We start from the raw sequence: 18856 nt of genomic DNA, 5'->3' as shown, positions 1-18856 counted from the left end.
TATATTTGTCAAAACCAATTAGTTTAAGCTTTGTCAAAAGAAGATTCTGCAAAGGTCGTTTGACCACTCCATAACATTTGGTGCAAAGTGGGACCTACATCTTTAAAGGTTTGACATGAAGCCTCGAAATACTTCAGGGTTCCTACTCTTCCCTGTTGTCCCCATTCCATTGTTCAGGGCTTGCCCACCCGATTTCCTTCCCTTTTATCAGGTTTTCTGGTATGGTTAGGAATATATATATTCCTAACCCTAAACTTGTATTTTCTTCTTAATCCTTTTATCATAAGAGTAAAGTAATTAGTTTAAGACGGGAAGGAGATGGAGATGGAGATGGAGACAGAAAAAGGATGGGATGAGAACAGCTATTTTTGAGACGAGATATGAAATGAATCAAAGATGGTGGGCAAAATTTTGAGATGGGGGCAGGGGGGTGTAGATGTCCACTGTCATCCCTAATCTCGATTCCCCATTTAAAAAACGAACAAGAGCGTTTGGAAAACCGTTTCGCCCGCTCGGTGAATAAAGAGAAAAAGTAGGAAAAAGAAAAAGGAACTTCGGAAAGAATCAACATCTAGCAAGCCAAACTCTCTCTCTCTCTCTCTCTCTCTCTCTCTCTCTCTCTCTCTCTCTCTTCATATCTGACGAGGGATCCAAGTTTTCCGATAAAGAGAGAAAGAGACCGCTAGAAAGGCCGAGCGGAGAAAGCGTGCCGAAGAAGATTCTTCCAGCAAGGTAAGGAGCCTCACGATTTCCTGGTTTTGTCTTGTGTTTTCATGATCATAATTCTAGAAATAATAGAATTTCAGGATTCATGATTTTTATTTTCATACTTTCACTTGATTTCGTTTCGTTGTAAAATCGAGTGCCTTTTGTGAATCTTTTCGATCTTTTTTCAATACTTTTTTATGATACATATTCCTAGGAAGAAGAGGACTAAGTTATTCTGGAGTTCTCTTTTTCGTTCAGTTGACTGAATATTTGTAGTCAAATTGAATGTCTATCATGAACGTTGTCGTTCTTTTTCCTGAGCATTATTATTTTAATTCTAGACAGAAAAAGTATATAATTGTCTCCTTTTTTTTTTTAATTCATTTGTCGTAGAATAATAAGTTATCGTGAACATTTTCGTCATTTTTTCCCTGAAATTGTTTTCGAGATGTAATTTCTTGATCGAGATCTTGTAGATTGTTTCGGGGCTTGAGTTCTTGTTCGAGATCTTGACCTTGACGAGAATGAGCTCCTGCCGTGTATTAATTCCAGAAATTGAAATGCAAGGATTTTCAGTTTTGGATGATCAGTTAGCGGAAATTTCATTCCGTATGAGCGCAGAGATCGTGATTTTGGATCTTGATTTGCATCAGAATTTGTCCGTACGGTCATGCTTAATTCCTAAGGAAGGGTGAGGTTAGCGAAAAGAAGGCTTTCCGATGGATTGCGTTAAAGTTCATCCGAGAATCGCGTGCTTCACCTTTCGTTTTGATATGGTTTACTCGTACTTTTTTAGAAACGGACGGTCAACCGCCCGAAAAAGGATTTTCCGGCCACTCTGAATCGAGGGTTTTGACTGATATTCTGCCGGAGAATAAGTCGGTGAAGGTTCGCATCGGATAATGTCGGACGGTGAAGAGCGCCAAAAGCGTGCAGGTGGTGTGGTGGTCAAAAAATGAGACCGGGAAAATGGAAAATTTTAAAAGATTGTGATTGGAATTACCAAAATACCCACCATGTTCGCCATATACGACGGATTTGTTGGACTTTCTTAGGTGGATTTCATAGGGTCGAGCAGCTGTCTTAATTTGAACGGGTCGGATATCAGAAAAACAGATCCAGTTGGTTCTGGTAGTTGGGCAACCTTTGCGGTGTAGGTCGAACCATCGACGAAACAGAAACCATGGGTAGCCGTGAAGGATGAAACTTCCTTGGGATTTCTTAGTTGATGGATGTTCACGAAAGTGGAGTCAAACGACTGCCGTCTTGAGTGAACGGCTTTCTTCCTACGAGCCAAGTCTGCGTGCACAAGTACACGCTAGTGGCAGCATGATTAATCTTATTCATAATTACTGAATTTAAAATTCCATTGAAGAGAGATAAACTATTCTAACTTGGGGAAGGTCACAAAACAGAAGATGGTAACTAATTTGGAGACCAAATAATTATACCGGGGCAAAAGATATCGGACATCTTGACATAGAAAAAAATGCATGCTGAGTTTATTGATAACAAAAAACTATTGCGAGAAAAATAAAGTGACACAAAGGAAGCATTAGTTTTAACGTGGTCTCTTAACTCCTCCTAATCAATAGGTCACTCTTGTTCTATATACATCTTTTTTTTGGCATTTACTTGGATGAACCTCCCCGTGTACTGAATCATCTATAGACCCAACTTGATTGAGACTATTACTCTAAGAGCTTCTCACATGTGAAAAAGTAAATGCGAAAAGCAAAACATTTCAAGATTTAAGATAATTGAGGAGTTACGTAAATATTTAAAGTTCTAAACCATATGCACGAATATAACATGAATGAAATGATAGAATTTAAAAATGTTTTCATTCCAAAATATTATAGTTCTTTAAATATAAGGATTCAGACAAAAAGTAAAATTTACACAAGTTTTTAACCATCTCAAACTTTTGCATGATCCTTCCAAGAACCGTAGTAGGTAAGAGTGGAGCCTTCAAACGTATAGCAACCCGTGCTTCGCTTCAATCATCTACGAGGTTATTTGTAAATATTATAGGGCATCAACCACATTCCCGTAAAAAACCAAAATTAAACTTGAAGAATGCAATTCAAGTTGAAATGATGCAATCAAGTGAAATTCCCATCATTTTAGAAATGAGAGTCAAGGGAATCCATATCATAATAAGAGCACGATATTCAATTATATAAACCATCATTCATTTTATGGCATTCATAATTATATCACTTGTACGTAGGGCTCGCAAAATCTGACACGACCTGCCAAGCCGCTTCTTAGCCGGGTTCAGGTTTGGCTTAAACGAGTTCATGTCGTAAACGGGTCGACCCGCCTAACTCGTTTATTAAACGGGTCGGGTTCGTGTTAGGGGTATGCCAACCCGCCAACCCGGCTGACCCGTTTTACCCGAACCCGACCAGAAGCACGATGACAAGAAGGATAAAAAGTTTGAGCCGGCAGCCCCGCCCGCGCGTGTGGGGCGGAAGCAACAAAAGTAGAAGGGACCGAAGTCGGCGGCCCAACTTTCGACGGTGATGCCGCTGACGAAGTGCAAGCTGCGGCTGCTGAAGCTAGAGCGGATCAAGGACTACCTCCTCATGGAGGAGGAGTTCGTCACCGGCCAGGAGCGGCTCAAGCCCCAGGAGGACACGAATGAGGAGGATCGGTCAAAGGTCGATGACCTCCGCGGCTCCCCCATGAGCGTTGGCAACCTTGAGGAGCTCATCGACGAGAACCACGCTATTATCTCTTCCTCTGTCGGCCCCGAGTACTACGTTGGCATCCTCTCCTTCATTGACAAGGACCAGCTCGAGCCTGGCTGCGCCATCCTCATGCACAACAAGGTGATCAGATATTTTTATTTCTTCCTTTTTTGTTGCTTCTTCTTCTTCTTCTTTGATATCTAAATTAGCCCTCGTCTGAGTTTTGTCGTAGTTAGGGGTTTTCTTTGGATGGATTTGGGGATTTTTGAAGAGAGACCAGGGATTAGGGTTGCATTTAGTAAATAGGGTTCCTTTTTTTGTTTAATTCTGGGGATGAACTAAAATAGATTGGGAAATTGGGATTGAAATAGAAGTTAGGATTTTTATTGGGATCGGGAATTAATGGAGCGTGAATTGGGATGAGGGTTCATTTGGTGAATGGAAAATTGGGGAACATTCTCGATTGTTTCAGGAAATTAGGGTTTTCCCATTGAAGTTGGGATCTTTTGTTGACGTTGGAGAATGTCGAAATGAGATTGAGAAGCATGTGATTTGATTGGAAACTAGTCTAGGATTTGTTCTAGACTCTGGGAATGGTGAAAAGAGACTTGGAATTAGGGTTTCTCTTGGAATCTAAGTTTTTTTGTTGAATTTGGAGAAACCTGACCCGCCAACCCGCCCGCTAACCCACCAACCCGTTTATTAAACAGGTTAATAGTGTCGTGTTGGGTTACCTGTTTAATAAATGGGTCAGGTTCATGTTTGCCACAGCTGACCCGTTTAATAAACGGGTCAGGTTCGTGTTGAGGTATGCTGACCCACCAACCCGCCGACTCGTCCCGCCAACCCGACCCGATTGCCACCCCTACTTGTATGCATGAAAACTCAAAATCATTCGCATTTTAATTCATGACATTCAATTTCATAACCATTCATATACAAAATTATCATTTGCATGAATATATGAACTCACAATTCATAGCATAATCCAAAGTGAAGTAAAAATGCAATCTGTCATTCAATACCCTCTTTCACTTTTTTTATGCTCAAGAAAAGCATGCTCATGTCCAACTTATGACTACGACATGCATTATTTCAATTATAATTTTATATGTCATTTATTATAACATTTATGCACTTTGCATTCAAACATAATAATAGAACATGTCATATCTTGACCCTTCTTATGTGCCTCGCACACTCAAGTACCTCACATGCATCAACCAAGCCATTGGCTTGCAACAACAGGTCAAATCACATGACCAATCATAACCATGTTTTTTTCATTCACATATAACAATTCATATACAATAATCATGCAAAACCTTATAAGTCTCTACATGTTCACAATATATGATTATGCATATGAAAGCAGTTATTCTAAATATCTAATTAATTGTTTATTTTGCTTATTCAAACCCATCTAGTACAAAAGAGGGTATAGACATCCATAAACAACAATAAGAGTATTCATTATTCTATATATTTTTTATTGCGCTCCTATGACTTAACTGGTTCTTTCCTGAGCGATTCCACCTTGCAATGCAGCGGTTCAGAGAACGGACCCATGATCCCAGGTCTTGGCCTACGTCAAACCAAAATCATCGACGAAAAAGCGAGCATGCATCCCTAACTCTGTAGAGTTGTGGTACTACCACCTAGGACTCACTGGTAGATCAATCCCCTAACCTCCATGGGACGGGGACAAGAGGCACCTTCAGCCCTAAAAAATACATATCCCACGAGGCTTGTACCACCCTTTCCTCTTTCCGGAGGACACAAGATCGAAACAGATCCAGTCATCTCAGAGAGCTCGGCTTTGCCAGCGCCTCAAATTGACCCATTGTCTCGGGTTATCTTTATTAATAAGTCATAGGTCAGAGCCAAGCATTATATTCTCACAAGATAACCCTCTCATTCCCCCATGCATGACTTTTAAAGTCTGCCACTTGTATAACTTAAATTCACATGCTCTAATGCATGATATCAAAGTCTATGCCATTTGCATAATTCAAATTTGCATGCTCTCATGCATGCTCATAACAAATTTGTATTCACTTTCGTGCATGACCTTATCAGGTTATGATTCAACTATAAATGCTCACATCCATGATTCAATTCTAACATGATTTCATGCATAATTTAATCTTAACATACTTAACACAAGATGTACTTACATGAGCTATTATGCATGCATAGATAATTCTACTATTTCATGCATAAAATACATCACATCATACTTGCACACATTAACAAAATATATAGAAAAATGTAATCATCATCACAAGCATGATACATTCATTTTAGGCATGTTTTCATGATACAAATTTTACATGCATGACAAGCTCAATAAAAAAAATAATGTCATGCAAGCATTTGATGCAGTCAATTTAAGTACAATAATACAATCAACTATTCATTTTACAACAATGTCAAACATGTACATGCAACAAACACACTCCAATATCCCGCTAATTACAACTATGTCCAACATGGTTTCCGAACTATAATTGTTAATAGTCTTATGTATCCACAACTAAGTGAGTGTGTGAGCAGGAGAGTGTTGCATTCAAGGAAGTAATTAACCTGTGGTGTATAATTGTGATTTGATACGAATAATATGATATTTTGTGTTACAAAGAGGTCAAAAAAGAAGTAGAGCACCAAGTGAAAAGCTCAAAGGGAGGTGCTAGTGGCCTGTAGTTCTCTCATGGTATGGACAACTGAATGAATATCAGAAACCTTCTAGACCAACATTTTTTTGAAACGTGCTGGAACATTATGATTCACCTGGTCAATAAGTGAAATCATAAGACAAACACATTCCAGTTTGATGGTTTTGAGATCACCATGACCCTGGAAGATGTGGCGCAAATTACGGGTCTTAAGTGCCATGAAAGTATTATCCGAGCACGAAATTCAAACTATAACGCAAGGGACAAGTGCACGACCCTTCTAGGAATGTCGATGGAGAACTGGGGTCAATGTATTTTTGGTGGAAGAAATTCCACATCGATGAAAGTTTCTTCTTTTCGTAATAAATATGAAGGTCGGTCCGCTATATATGTATCTGAAATAGCTGACCAAGAGTTGCGCGACTTCTTCTTTATTTTTTTAGACTTATTTTATTTTCGGATTTGTCTGGTTCGAGGTTAAGTTTCCTGTGACTGCAGTTTTTGGAAGACTTAGATGAAGTCGACAACTATGCATGGGGTGATGCTATGATCACACACTTGTACAATCAACTTTACCATGTGAGTAAGGATACAAAAACTGTCAGAGGGTTTTGGCTATTTATCTCGGTAATTGTTTATTACATATTTAGTAGTTGTAGACTAAGATCGTTGAAGGTTATAGTCTTACTAATATATTATTTTTGTAGGCCTGGACGCGGGAACATATTGTCGCCTTGCATACTCAGTGTGGCCCTACGATTTGTGGTTTTCCCAAGATCGGCCGGTGGGCTACAATAAATGTTAAGGATAATGCTAAGTTCATTTTAGATGTCTGCAATTAAATGAGGTAAATGGTTTAAAATTGTTTATAATCATTTTAGCATTTATCACTCATTAGTATAAATCACTAAAATGTTTAGTATTCTTAAGTAATCATCGTTGCAAGATTTTGTCTTTGTTAGTACAAATCGTTATCACATTAGCATTTAGCATTTATTAGTAACATTCTTAAGTAATGATCATTGCAGGATTTTGTATTCCTTAGTATAAATCGTCATCGCTTTAGCATTTAACTTTCATTAGTGTAAATCATTGTAATGTTTAGCATTCTTAAGTAATGATCGTTGTAGGATTTTGTCTTCGTTAGTACAAAGCGTTATTGCTTTAGCATTTAGCATTCATTATTGTAAATCATTGTAATATTTAACATTCATTAGTGTAAATCATTTTAATACAAAGCACTTATTAGTGTAAATCGTTGTAAGTTAATGTAAATCATTTTAATATTTAGCATTCATTAGCATGAATAATCATGTCTATACCTAAACCACAATCTCCAATGAACAGGTTGTGTAGAGACCGTATGGAGATGGGGAGGATGAGAACCAAGCGGTTGTTGTTGAGGTTGCGAGACTGTCTGGCTGTGATATTTGGCTGTTTAGTAAATCTGAAGCTGAGTTGTAGCATGATAGTCTAGTTCTTTTATAAGCTGACTTAGGACAGTCGACCCCAAAGCAATCTGTGGTAGTGAGAAGGAAGATGAATAGTGGTGGGACCAAGAACGTGAATTGACGCAAACGCTTTAGGAAACAATTGAATAGCTGGAACAAAAGGAGGTGTTTGTGCCATAACATATGATTTTAAAGAACGACAATATGACCCCAACTATTTCTAAAAATATTAGGAACCCATGCATTGAAATCTGAAGATTGAGAAGAAGCAACGTGGAAGTAAGGTCCCTCCTGTCCCCCAGTATGTCGTCTCCTACTATAGAAATAACATCCATTGTTTCCCTCCGGCTACAACTATGATTTCCTTACTTGCAGTACATGACGATGAGCCAACGTGGCTCACAAAGAAGAACGTAGTCTCCGCTACAAGGTTAGAGATATTGGAGAGAGAAAATAAGAAGTTATGGAAGCAGGTGCAGAATTTAGAGAGACAAATGCAGTCACAATATGATACACTCGTAGAGATGATTACCAGTGGTTTTAATAAGATCGAGGGAACCAAGAGGCCACCGAGGAAAGAGAGTCCACCAAGGAAAAGAAAGAGACGATTTGTATGTCATAGTCTATCTAAGTCGTCGAGTGCCATTGAATAAACATTATGTGATTTTTGTATCTCGATAATTCTTTATTATAATTCTATAATTCTTTAACGTGACATTCTATAAATGTATATATTTTTTTAATAAGTATAACACACAAGTGCCACTGAGCAAATCGTTGTAATGTTCAACCTTCATAAATAAAAAATAAAAAAGCGTTTAGCATTGTGTACTGTGAAAATTGTGATTTGCTTTTACGAGTTGTCTTCCTTTCGCGATTTACACAATGATTGATAAAAGGCTGAAATGATATGTATGTATGAAGGCTACATGCTATCGCGATTTGTTTGATACCGATTGGCTTACAACCAGTTATAATTCTTTGTTGTAATATAACATTCTATAATTATATAATTCTTTTTATAACAGATCGCAATTTATTTTCTATAGAGGAAGTATTCTATCACAATTTGTACAGCCACACACATAAAGCAGAAATGATTTGTCCTATTGCGATTTGCTTTTATAAGGTTTGTCTATGGGAACGATAAGGCCTATCGCGATTTAAATAACGATTCATTCATAAAAGGCAGAAAAGAAAACCAATAAATAAATCGACACAATGTTTAGACTTAGTAAAGTACAAATCGAGGTAACTTCAACGATACAAATCGAGGTAACTTTATAAATACAAATTGATTTATAACTTGATACCAATTTAAGTTTTAAATATGATTAAAATACATCAACTTCACTGCAACCAGATGATAAGCTCACCACTGTCATAGGCAAGATATCAATTTGTGTTAGCCAGCACATACGTTTACTACAATTTATTCAAGATGCATATAACAATGGATACCAATTAGTTAAGCACGTCAAAGAAATGATTGAATGAATCATAATATAAAAGCAACATCGATTTGTTATTTGCTTATACTATGCATCGAGTTGTTATTTACCATGCCAATAAAAGAAATGATTTATCGTATATGTATATTAACGGTAGCAATTCACGTGACAATGATTTAATTATAAGTAAGTTGTACACGATAATTCAAGTACAAGATTTTGATGATGAACAAATGGAATAACTGAATTTTAGCTAAGGCAATGAAGAAAGATGAAAAGAATTGAAGAATTCGTTGAAGAATCTATGAAGACAAGTGTGCAAATGTAAATCTCTTTAAAAGTCTTAGATTCTTTTAAGAGCCCTATTTTGATTTCATATCTTACTTGCATTTCACCTAAAAATACTTAAGAAAAACTTTTTTAAAAGAACCCTTGGCAAAAATCATTTTAGAAAGCTCTTTACCTACATTTTCAGGTTTATCAGTCGACCAATAGGCTCATCAGTCGACCGATCCGAGAGTTCAATTTTTGGAAAGTTTAACATAAGTTGACTGAAAGTTTTCTTAGTCGACCGACCAGAATGTTCATTTTCTGAAAAAATTAGCAGGAGTCGACTGAAAGTTTTTTCAGTCTACTGATGATTTTCATCAGTCGACTAACTTTTCTTTAGTCGACTAAGTTTCAAAAACCATAATTTAAATTTGTTCGGCTAGACACAGTAGTCAACTGACTTTAACTGTCAGTCTGCTAATATTTGATTTCAGTCGACTAAGTTTCAAAAACCATAATTTAAATTTGTTCGGCTAGACACAATAGTCAACTGACTTTAACTGTCAGTCTGCTAATATTTGATTTCAGTCGACTAATAACTATTCCAGTCGACTAATATAGCCGTTTTTTGAAACTTTCAGAAGTCGCGTTATTTCATTTTTCAAACATTTTTTACTATTAAAAAACCTCAGTTTGACACCCCTTCATACCACCACCGTATTGAATTCTTTAACTATAAATAAGAATGAGATCTACACTCAAAATCATCAAGAGAAACATCAAATTCTTTGTTTTGAACTCATATTCATTCAAGTATTTGTTTTCTCACTCACTGAGTATTTTCACTCTAATTTTTCACTCCAATTCTTTCTGTGAGTTAGTAAAATTGTAAGTTGAGTATTTCAGCAACCTTAGAAGCCTATTCCACTCCATTTGCATTCATAAGAAAGGCTCGTAGGTTGATTGTAAGTTGGTTGTTTCAATTTTTCTGTAAAAAGATAGTCTCCTTGGTTTAAAGGAGAAGTTTGCTTTCAGCAGGGTTGTTGCTGAAAGTGGGACCGGTTTTGGTATGTTTGATCTTGTGGTAACACAAGTGTGATAATGGAAATCATAAGCGAGTTTTGCTTGGGGACTGGATGTAGCTTTGGAAGATCAAACCAAGATAAATTTCTTGTGTTCTTTGTGTGTGATTGCTTTGTAGTATTTAAATTTCTTCAAATTTCAAAGACGAAAATTAAAAGCACTATTCACCTCCCCTTTAGTGCTCGTTGCATCGATCCTATAACACTTTTATCTATGATGCTGTGAAGTGATTTAAATAAAAATCGCTAAATGAGCAGCGATTTGAATACACAAATCGTCATCACGAGCGCGCAATAATGTAAATTTCGCATGCACATGTTTTAAAATCATACTACAAATATCTTACAAATCGACACTAGAAAACACATAATATCTTACAAATTGATATACATATCGCTTAATATATTACAAATCAATACGACAATTCAGCATAATAGCTTACAAATTGATATTAACAGACAAAACTATATCTCACAAATCGGTAGTATGTTACTACAACCGCGATTTGCGTTACATTGCATGTACTGAGTGAATGAACAATATTGGATGGGGTAGAGGCCCTTCCTTGCATCTGTAACCAAGCATTCTTGTCAATAGGTCCCAACGTCTTACAAAACGTTTTCCAAATATCTTCACTTTTTCAACCGTCGAAAAGTCAACATCCACCTGCAATAACAAAACGCCTTAATGACACTCACGATGACATATGTTCTTCAACAATAGCATGATAATATGGAAAGGTACTCACGATGCCTTAATGGCACTTGTTGGAATGTTTGTGTCATTGCTTTTTACCATATTGCCTAACGAAAACGAAGAAGAAGAAAAAGATTTTAAAAAGAGATGGCCGACAAATCCCTCTATGACGCCTACTAATGATCGAACCAGTCGATCAATTTATAGTTAACTCCACGAGGTAGGAATGAACCCGAAAATGTTTTGTAACATAGGGCAGGAACGAGAAGACGACAATGTGTTGTAACACAAGCTAAAAAACAAGGCGGAAACTTGGACTCACAGGAATATACAAAGCTATTTACGAGAGGACATTTTCGTCAAACACATATCTATCTTACGGGAGGATATTTTCGTCAAACGCATATCTATCTTTTTTATATGTTATTTATCTTTTTTTATATGTTATTTTCTTATAAAATCATCATGGGTAACATTGACATATAAATTATATTCCTCCAAACACACGAATTTGTGTTTGGGGGCCAACACACAACCCCCTCAAGAAAAAAACTACGTAGTTACAAGGGAGGAGTCTAATCCATACTCATATCCAATATTGACCTCCTTCAAAACGGCAAGGTCTGACGTGATGGAAGAGGCACAACCCCTGCTGGTGGGATTCTCAACCATCTGGTTCTCAGAAGGTGACATAGCTTCTGCATTTGATGAGCGGCGTCTTTGTAGACGGTGATCGACTTACTGCTCTAGCCTTGAAAGTATCACAGTTTGCAGGCTTTGTCGAATCAAATGCACCTGATTTGTATCGAATACGATTCCAACCTTGAGTCGAGGAAGTGGGGCTTAAGCGCAGAATCCTTGGCTTTGGGAGGCTTAAAATTATCGTTTGCCTGTGGGTCTGCAAAAGCCACAAAACCATGAGGGGACTTTGAGAGCGGGTGCAGAATCACACTGCTGGCTTGCATTTTTTAAGGCTCAGCATTGTTGTACGTGGCCACAGAATCCACGTTGGACGTGGGTTCGGCTGATGTGGCTGAGGAACAAATTTTACTGGAGGGCCGATTTTCCAGAGAGTGTGAAGTTCTTGTATGGCGTAATGAAATTCAAGGTGCTTCCGAGGATTTCCTCCAGAGAAACCTGCCAACAACGTCCATTTGAAGGGTGTCATCATCCCGTCATGGCACTCCAGCGAGATTTCCAAGTGAAAAGAATCGCCATGTTGGACCATCGATGCTTTGGATGAAAATTCCGAGAAAGAAGAACCTTCCACTATACTCGCCCAAGAACGCTGGGTAGGTGGTTGGACATTAACGCCTGGACTGTGAGAAGCATCATGGGGTCGGGAGTCACTTGCAAAGTGGATTTCCATAAAAAAAAGACATTGCACTTTAAAACTAATGTCTTGATATTGTCAACAAAAGCCAAATTTAAAACTCTGTTTCTCTCTCTTCCTGGGACAAGGTCTCCACCCCCACTCATCTCAAAATTTTGCCCTCCGTCCCCGCACAGGTTTTGATTTTAACCTCCATCCCCGGTCCAAACGGGATGTGGTGGGGCCCCATTTCTTCCCAATCAATGATCATCCCTAAAGATATTTTAGTTATTTTACTAGAGGGGATCGGGGCGAGGCGGGAAAAAATGTAAGTCCATCCATGCACGAGTTTTGATTTTAACCTTCATCCCTGCCTCCATCCCCGGTTCAAACGGGGCGAGGCGGGTGGGGTGGGACCCGGTTTTTCCTGGGTCTACTGCCATCCCTATCTCTTCCTCTTGCTCTCCAATATATATATATATATATAGTAAATATTTGATATTATTGAAGGTACAAAACTATTGCCATGAAAATTGATGTAGGATCGGTGCGATTCTTATTTGGGTCTATTTTCTTTATTGAATCATTTGATATCTATTTCGTTTTAGTTCAAAAAAATTCTTATTTTTTAATCATTGTGTTGGATATTGGATCCTTGTGCTTAATTCATATCTTAATTAACATAAGTTTTATCTTTTTAGAAGTTTATCAAATTAGATAATTTATTTGGATTGGGATTTGGAAGACCTCATCTATAAAAGGATGAGAGCCTTATGTAGAATGGAGAGTTGATAGTTAAGAGTTTATTTGAGATTGAATTTAGTATTTTCAATTATTTTAATTTTTTGTTTAGTTCATGTAATTTTCAATATTTTCTTTAATTTTTTTGTATTTTTTTATTTTCTAGATTCTCTAGCATAAAAGTAGCCCGCCATAGATTTTTTCGTAAATTAAGTCCCCCCTTTTATCTTTTTAGGAGTTCATCAAATTAGGTAGCTTACTTGGATTGAGATTTAGAAGACCCCATTTGTAAAAAGATTAGAGCCCTATGTAGAATGGAGAGTTCATTGTTGAGAGTTAATTTGAGATTGAATTTAGTATTTTTAGTTATATCAATTTTTTGTTTATTTTATGCAATTTTCTTAAATTTCTTATATTTTTCTACTTTTCTAGATTCTCGAGCATAAGAGTAGCCTAACCAAGATTTTCTTCTATATCGAACCCCCTTGTTTACATAAAAAATCATAGGTGCAATTGTATCGACTCAATCTGACTTTATGGACGTGTTCAACATGGTTGGTTTGCTAATGTTGGAACTTTATTAGATTATACTTTTTCAGCATGACAACACAAATTTTCGAGCCATCAAAATTTAGTACATTATGAGCCATTTATTTTTGGATCTCTTAAGGAACCTACTTACATGTCACAGGCACATGATCTAAATACAATTTCCTTGTAAAAAAACCATATAGATTAGTTTTTCATCATCTAAAAATTAGATCTCATGGTGTATTAGATATGTAAAGATCAATCATAGTAAATAAACTATGTTAAACACGTATGTATAGTTGGACCTATAAATTGGTTACTTTATTCATGCAAACACGGGTGCAAGTTGAAAACAGTTCTAGAGAGAGAGTTGAAAATCAAAAGTGCAATGAATTTGTGTATGTCCGTGACCTTTCCTGTTTGAGGTCATGCGCATAAGAAATGAAGTTGCAGATTGAATTTCCAACGGTGAAAGGCTTTTAATATTGTGTGGTTCTACCTTGAATGATGAATATTTTCTTGAATATACATTAATTTCCATACATTATATTTGTTTATATAAAAAACTGCTAATGCAATATATATATATATATATATATATATATTATATATAGAGAGAGAATTACTGTGTGAAATGGCATTTTTTGTTATTTTCTCTTAAATCTAACCGTACAGATATGATCAACATGCTTCGTTTTGTAATGACCAGCCCATGAGTTGTACCATTGTGATGCATCAACAAGATTTTTAAGGCTTTAAAAATCAATGTCTCAATCTTCATAAATATTCAACATCCAAAAATTCTATTTTTCATAAAAAATACACGATACTAGATGATCCAGCAGTTGATTCCTCACAAATTTACCATGACAAACACATTTAAATGGTTGGATTTGCCAAAAAAGTGTTGAAAATGCCCAGTTGACACGGTGGTTCTTATGTTTCTAGTTCTCATATTCTAGTGACCCTCTCTTTCATGGTTGGATAATACTATCATAAAGCCTCCCTTTCCTTGAAAACTAATAAGTTGATGGAGAAATCTATAAAAAAAACAAAGCATGTTTCAAAAAGTTGCAAGTCCCAACCCAATAAACCAAAGATAATATAAGTCTGCTGCCCCAAATTCATCCCAATCGACTGGCGTGAAAGCCCACACACAGACGAACAAAAGAAAACAATTAATGTGGTTTGGCTAATCAGGCCTATACCTACGGGTAAGGTTTCTCTCCTCTCTTTCTCACTGATTTTTAGAGAGAGGAGGTCTCACTAAATAGGCATTGATTACATGTTAGTTTAATAAACTTTTCTTGTTGGAATCCATTCCACTTAAGGATTCCATGACGATCAAAGATCTTTCATTATTTTAGAAAACTTGCTAATTGTTTTGTTTCAAAATTTGTTTTTTTTTTCTACCTCTTCTTGATTAGTTTTTTTTTTATGAGAGAAGACTTTCACAACATGTAAACTAGTTTCCTGGTTCAAGAGTTCTCTCCCAATGTGTAAACCCAATCCATCTTGATGTTGATTTATATCCTCTAACATCCCCCCTCAAGCTGAATTGGCTTGGCGCACAAGAAGCTTGAAACACTGTTCAACAAAGTGAGCTAAAGATAAAGGCTTTGTGAGAATATTAGCATTTTGATCGATCATTGAGATGTAAAAAACACAAGGCAATCCCAAACAAAGTGGACATCAATCTCAATGTGCCTACTATTATGAAGTACTAGATTGTCAATCATATATGTGGCACTAATGTGGTCACACTAAAGTATTGGCACAAACCCAGGAGGATGATGAAGTTCAACAAGGAGTTGTTTGACCCAAGTGAGTTCTGCTGCCATATTGACGAAAGTCCAATATTTTGCTTTTGTACTTGAACGAGAGACCACTTGTTGCTTACCAGAGTTCTAGGAGATTAGGTTGGCATCAAGAAAAATAAACCACAGGTAGACTTGAGGTCATTAGGGCAGCCGGCTCAATCGACGCTTGAATAGTCTGAAAGAGACAAGTAGGATGGTCGAGAAATCAGGAGACCCATGTCTAAGGTGTGCTTGATGTATTGAAGGATGGTTCGATCAACTGTAATCCATTGTTCCTCTTTGGGACAATGCATAAATTGACACACATTATAGATGATAAATGCAGAGTCTAGACGTGTAAGGGTTGCATATTGCAAGGTGCTAACAATACTGTGGTAAAAAGTGGGATCATCAAAATTGGTTTCAGAGTAGGCAGACAACTCAGAATTGATAGGAAGAGATGTGGTGACTAGTTTGACCTCAAACATAGAAGTCTTATGTAGGAGCTCCAAGAGTTTTTTTTTTTTTTTGAGAAAGAAGCAGTCCATCCTTGTCTTGGGAAACTTGAATGCCTAGAAAATAGTGTAAAGGTCCCACATCCTTAATAGCAAAGCAATGGTTGAGAGTTAGAATGAGTTCCTCGAGCACCGATGCAGAGCTTCATGTCATGTCATCCACATAGACTATTAAGTACATAAGCACAATCGAGCAATGATATATAAAGAGGGACAGACTTAACCGAGAAGCTTGAAACCCAAACTATCACAAAAAGGTGTTAAGGTATTAGAACCAAACCCAGATAGTTTGTTTAAGACCATAGAGAGCTCTCTGAAGACGACAAACAAGATTGAGAAATGTTAGATTCTGAATTCCTAAAGGTTGGGCCATGTATACCTCTAACTCAAGATGACAATGTAGAAAGGAAATATGAATATCAAGTTAAAACTGTTGGGACCAAAAGGTGGTTTTTGATAACATGGCTGAATGTTTAAAAAAAAATCAAACACCTTGAGTTTGAGTGAACCCCTTGACCATTAAAAGAGCTTTATAACGTTCCAGAAAGTTATATACTCTTCTCTTCACTTTGAAAATCTATTTGCAATCAACCACATGAGTCTGATGAGCAGCAACAAGAGTCTAAGTGTAATTTTGAGGCAAAACGTGAAACTCATCCTTCATAGTTGCACATCATTTTTATCTCAGGAGAAATTCTCTTAGTATAGTGTTGATTTGGACGAATTATTTAGCAGCCTGAGTAGTTCATTATTAGATTGGTTGTATTATAAGGAGATGATCTCATCCCTAGAAAAGGCAGGGGCTATCATTATGCCACGGAGCCTTGCACAGTGGGAGCAGACACCAAACATAGTTGTCTGCTTTTTGTCATTTTAGTGGCGGACAAAGGGTTGGTTAAGTCGGTAAGCTGACACTAAAATAAATTCATGATGGTATATCCTCTAATTTCTAGAAACTGAGCTTGTTTCTTTCAGATACGAAAATAATAGGGCACTGTAGTCGACAAATCGAGCAATACCAAGGCTTTGATTTGTTAGATTAATTACCAACATGGTTGGTGTGATTTTACAAAAGTGGGGACTACCGAGTGGATCTTGTCATGGGGACCGCAGATTTTACTTTTGTGTACTGTGTACGGACTTTTCTAGTCTTGATGATGCTCATCACATCTCCCAATGAAAATGACTAAGCTGTCCTTCGCTGCAACATGTTTGCTAAACCTGCAAAACCGTATCACTGGAACATTGAGAACGAGTAGACTTGTTCAACGAACAGGTTTGTTAGTTTTCCAGGATGTGACATCCATTCAAGAGTAGTGGTGAAAATGGCAACATGCCTCAAAGGGTCAGTGTCCCCCGGCCTATAGTGTGTTGCCTGAGACATGAGTATTGTTAAAAATTTACCTTCACTTTTGCTTTCGGTTATTACTGCTATTATCACATATACCGTTACTGGGCTATCCTGTTGGAAGTTTAGTAACTTGAGAAGTTCTTGCCCACTGCTTTCAGTTAGGGCTGGGAAAAGAGACCAGCCGCTCATGGTTTGCCTTAAAGAGCTTGTTTAAACTTGTGAAATAAGCTTAACCAGACCGAACATGAACAATGGGTGCTCCGCTCAGCTCAGATCAGCTCGTGTAGGTTTGTCAATAAGAAATAAATATAATTTACCTGTATTTTATACTATAGAGCAATGATAGTTGAAGTGTTTTGCTGCAAGCAATAAGCCTGCATCCATGAAATATGATGGCTCAAATCATACTGCTTGCACCCATGAAATAATGCATTTATTTGGTAAATGAGCCAGAGTTTGAATTAGTAGGTTTAAAGCATAAATATTATTATTTTCAATTTAACAATAGTTTTTGGCAAACGAATCAGAAGTAGCTGGGCTCTTTTAGCTCAGTCTCGCCATGAGTTTGAATTCGGATCGGCTTGCCACAGGAATGAGCTGAGCTTGACCACCCTCTGTTCAGCTTGTTCGGCTGGTTTATACAAGCCCTACTTTCAGCTGAAGGTTACAGGGTACCCAATTTTCTGAGGGTCGATCATGGATGCAAATGGGTTGGATCCAGGATGGGGGTTTTGCAATTATAATGTTTCGGACCTGACTTCTGATCTGAATCTCCATTACATCTGTTAAAAAAAATTCCTTCTCTTTACTTGGATACGGTTGACTTGAAATTACAAGATTAATGTCCAAACAACTGCAAGCCTTTCTAGCGCCTTGTGATATTTCAGTGGTAGCCAAATCTGGATCCGATTAATAATCGTATCCTGGTTTGGTATTAAGTTTTGCATTTAAATCCAACTAAAACCCAAATTCTACTAAAGACCGACCCAAATAATTATAAATACCTGGTTTTAAGTTAGTCAGATCTGGGTTAATTTGGGTTTTTTTCATCCCACCCTGAACCCGATTAGTCCAAACCCGATGAAGTTGGACCTGATAATGCTTAGATCCGAACCGTTTAGTAAACTGCACTACTCTAAGGGCAGATTGTAGAATGCATCGTTGTCAATGGTCAATACTTCGCCGCAACAAAACGTTTTGCACCGATGTCCATCTCCTCGTCTTTGTTTGGTTTAGCATGTGAATTTGGAATCTGAATGGCGCCAAACAGTATCTCTCACTCATAAAAGAGCAAAAAGGTGCAAAGTTCGTGTATGGAGAGCCTTTGAAAGAGATACAACCCATCGTCATTCCTCATGCATTATATCTGTTTGTATCTAGACGCCGAGCTTTTCCTTTTTCCCCTCCTTTTCATCTTTTATCTATCTGAGGCTTCTGTCCACGACAATGCAAAATATCAGCTCCAAGTGGCTTTCCTTTCAAAAAAAAAAGAAATGACAGCTATTGAGGTGATCTGTTAGCCGAACTTGGATGATGGGTGTAAATCTGGGTGCATTTGGGAACCCTTTTTATCTTAT

The 18856-nt window shown here is 37.3% G+C and overlaps 1 protein-coding gene and 1 pseudogene across 1 annotated transcript in view; both read left to right on the top strand.

Annotated features, from left to right (window-relative positions):
* The first annotated feature begins 612 nt into the window (after positions 1 to 612).
* The window catches only part of LOC149820184 (alpha,alpha-trehalose-phosphate synthase [UDP-forming] 1-like), a 136670-nt gene continuing 118426 nt past the window's right edge, over positions 613 to 18856 (top strand). Inside the window, exon 1 of the mRNA XM_089983320.1 lies at positions 613 to 732. The gene's annotated coding sequence lies outside the window, so the exon portion shown is untranslated. The remainder of the gene's footprint in view (positions 733 to 18856) is intronic.
* Positions 3237 to 3960, top strand: LOC149820185 (26S proteasome regulatory subunit 4 homolog B pseudogene; annotated as a pseudogene).

The sequence above is a fragment of the Nuphar pumila genome, chromosome 12, assembly GCF_984573655.1.
Source record: "Nuphar pumila chromosome 12, dmNupPumi1.hap1.1, whole genome shotgun sequence".
Taxonomy (NCBI): domain Eukaryota; kingdom Viridiplantae; phylum Streptophyta; class Magnoliopsida; order Nymphaeales; family Nymphaeaceae; genus Nuphar; species Nuphar pumila.
This window is presented reverse-complemented; position numbering and strand designations above follow the sequence as displayed.